At 38.6% G+C, this 3,721-nt stretch overlaps 1 non-coding gene across 1 annotated transcript; it reads right to left on the bottom strand.

The window, feature by feature from the left end:
* Window positions 1–3,025: 3,025 nt before the first annotated feature.
* LOC143636086 (small nucleolar RNA R71) lies at window positions 3,026–3,132 on the bottom strand. The gene has a single exon (XR_013154184.1). It is a non-coding gene; the product is annotated as a small nucleolar RNA R71 (small nucleolar RNA).
* Between the last annotated feature and the right edge of the window lie 589 nt (window positions 3,133–3,721).

Below are 3,721 nucleotides of genomic sequence, written 5' to 3' on the forward strand. Positions count from 1 at the left end.
GACCTTTAGTCCCTTTGTTTGTTTATCTTTTACATACAATGTTTCTTCTTCAAGAAGAAACATTAACTTTATCATCTTCTTATATGAATATTATATATTTCTTAAAGATAAAGAAATACTATTCAATTATATCCCTTGAATAAACTTGCTTACGTTTCTTAATCAAGAAGAAACTATATTTTAATTATAACCTTTGCTTAAGAAAAGTTATTTTATTCTTAATCGTAATCAAGGTTCAGGCTATACCTTCGACTATGGTCTAAGCCATTTATAATAATAAAATAATAACTTAGGCAGAACTCCTTACCTCGCACGGTATTCGGAGTTAAATATTCCTAAGTTTATACGGGCAGCACTTCTACTCTATACGCACGTTTATCGAGGCGTTCTTGATTCACCTTCCTTGGCACGCAAATCAAGGCAATGTTCGATCGCCAGGTCATGCACGTACTTCGAGGCGGAAGTCGGGTTACTTTTGGGTGGCACGCACTTCGAGGAAAACACCGGGGTATTTAGCACGGATTACAAGGTGATGATTGTCGGGTCGGTGGCACGCAAAACGATGCTCTGCACACAAACCGAGGTAGAGAGTAACTTAGAGAAAGAGTGTGGGAGTGTGTGTGAAAATGAGCCGTGACCCCCTCTATTTATAGCTGTTTTTGGATCCCAAAGCAGTACGCGATGGGTCCCCATTTTTAACAACGTCGCGTACCACGGCGGGTATGTTTCTGGGGTTAACCCACGTGTTGACACGTGGCCTGACACGTCTGCCACATGTCATGCCCTACTGCCACGTGTCACCAGAGTGTGACACGTGTCCCTGAGTCATCACGGCCCACCGCGGTACGCGATGGGTCTCTGGAAATTATTTTTCTGTTTTTGTCCCTTGTCTTTAGTAGTTTGTCATATTTGGGTCTAACTCTCGTTGTCCAAAAATACTGAGACGACTCTCAAAGCGGCTCGCCGCGATGCGAGCGTGCGAAGTGCAAAGTGCGCCATCAAAGCGCCACATTGCGCCCAACGCCCTTCGCCGTCGTCCTCGCCCGAGCCCAAGCCCGTGCGCGTGCGCGTCGGGTGCTACGCACCCTCCGCTAGGATCACTTGGTGCATGATATTCATAAAAGAATATAAATATGGAAATTCTATCTCTTATAAAGAGCTTCCATTTCTTTACCAATTTTCATGTGGGATGGATTCCATTTCCCTTATTTATACCCAAGTGTAAGGCTTCCACTTTCTTACATCTTTCCATGTGGGATGGAGTTTCCTTCATGTATGAAGACTTAACTTAGGAAATATTTTTATTTCCTTATTTTCTTATAATTCCTTATTTAATATTTTCTCATGACTTGTCTTGTTATTATTTTTGATCCCTCAACTTTCCTAAGTTGTCAAATTTGGATCGAAATTTTGGGGTTGTTACAATATGGTTGAATTTATAAGTTGATATTAATGGTGTTCATGCTTGTTATGTTACATAAACTTGTTAGTTTTGCAAATGTTTAGGCATTCATGTTGGAAAACTATGTTCTAGATGTTTGTTTGTAAACTTTGAATGTTAATGAAATCTTTGTTTACATTACTAAGTTAGGAATGACTAGTAAAAATTAACTTGGTTATATAATTATTGATGAGTATGAAACCCTACACTTAATATTGTAAAATTGATGAGTGTTGTTATGATTCTTGACATGGTGATGACTTGCTAGTTAAATTTTCATAAGTTTATATTAATTTCATGAATTTGGCTACTTTAGTGTAATCTTAGGTGGTTAGAATGTTGTTCATGCTAGCTTTCCTTTAATTATGAGACTTTGTTGTTTTGACAAACAAGTTAGTCTAGGTTTATCTCTTGATTGAAAACCCATCATGATGATTATTTGCTAGTATTAGGTTGCTTTATTGTAATCTAGTATTTATGTTTAGATTCATGATGTTTTACCATATTATTGCTATTTTATCATATTAGTAGAGTGGATTCATGTATAGGTAGTTTGTTGGATTGATTATATTCTTGTGTTTTTACTTGCTTATTTTCATTGTATGCAAATTTAGTTAATTAAAAATTCAACTTAAGATTTACTTGTTCGGTTGGTCATTTACAAAGATTTAGTACTAGAAATTTGTCGTGTCCATAGATTGATATTCGGTTCTTACCGACACTTTATTACAAATGATAGGTACACTTGTCTTTCGTGTGTGGTTTAGTTGTAGGTGAAAACCTATTTTAAAACTTGATTTGTGTGGAACTTTTACTTAAATTTTTATATATTTATTCACACACGTCAAGTTTTTGGCGCCGTTGCCGGGGACACGGTGATTTTTAAGGAACAATCCGAGTCTTTGATTAGCATTATTTATATTTTTTATCTATGTTACTTTATTTTATTTCATTTTTATTCATCTTATTTTTTATTTTAGTGTAGTTTATAGTTAGTTTCCGTGTCTTTGTTCGTTTTCCGTTCCGCGTTCTTCCGGGTGATGAATGTCCACCACGCCCGGTCCTGAGCTTGTTTCACCTCTTTCTGAGCCCGAGCGACATTTTCGAGAAGGTTTAAGGAGGAGAGCACGCGAGGTCGCCGAGGTCATTGAAAACGAAGAAGTGGAGGATACCGACACCCCCGAGGTAGAAGAAGAAGAGATGGCGGACCCGAACGATCAAGGTCACATGGACGACTTTGCCACACCATCACTTGAAGGTTATGGTAGTAGCGTCACGCTGCCCGAGATTGTAGTGAGTTTCGAGATCAAGTCGAGCATCATTCATATGGTTGAAAATTTTGTTTCTTTTCATGGTCTCCAGAACGAGGACCCTCATGCTCACGTTTCACATTTCCTTCGATTATGTGCGACATTCAAAATTAATAATTGTTCTGATGATGCCGTGAGACTTAGACTTTTTCCATTCTCACTTCGCGGGTCTGCTTTGGAGTGGTTAGAGGCACTCCCTTCCGGTTCCATCACCACTTGGAATCAATTAGTTGAGCAGTTTCTTCTTCAATATTTCCCACCCGATAAAACTGCTAAATTCCGAGCAAACATCACTGGTTTTCGTGTCGATGATGATGAGTCACTTCATGCCGCATGGGAGAGGTTTAAGGGCTTATTGAGAAAATTCCCTCATCACGGTTTGAGTCGTGGGCTTCAATGCTGTCACACCCCTATCTTAGGCCTAGGAGTATGATCCATAGTTGGTACCACATTTGTAATAAATCAGAGTTGCGGGTTAATGCAGAAGACTATAATAAACATGTGGATTTAAAAATATTTACATTACAAAAGACGAGATAAAAAGTCTCGTTTAGATTAACTTGTTTATAAGTTTAACCAAAAACATCATATTTTAATATTTAAACAAAATATCCGAGCCATCGGATTCTTGAGCTCTTCGTCCTTCAAGATCTAATCTTGATTACCTGCAATATATTAGAAAATACGTCAGCAACGAATGCTGGTGAATATGCTGACGCAAAAATATTTCTTTACTTAATTACCCCTCATGACTACGTAAGCCTCGGCCCATCTTGGCTTAGGAATAATCAAGTTAAAACAAATACCATTATAAACTCGAATCTCTACACTAGGTCACCCCAGCAAAACACCGCAGCGTTTCGACGTACTTAGGTACCATAAATATACACAAGGTCATTCTCACTCGAACATACTTTGGTTCGGCCCATCGTGGCTAGAGGTCGTGACCAGGCGTGGTGCGATGTGCCCA

Source organism: Bidens hawaiensis, unplaced genomic scaffold, assembly GCF_021521415.1.
Source record: "Bidens hawaiensis isolate Kalapana, Puna unplaced genomic scaffold, B.hawaiensis_p1.1 tig00007761_1, whole genome shotgun sequence".
In the NCBI taxonomy this organism is placed as follows: domain Eukaryota; kingdom Viridiplantae; phylum Streptophyta; class Magnoliopsida; order Asterales; family Asteraceae; genus Bidens; species Bidens hawaiensis.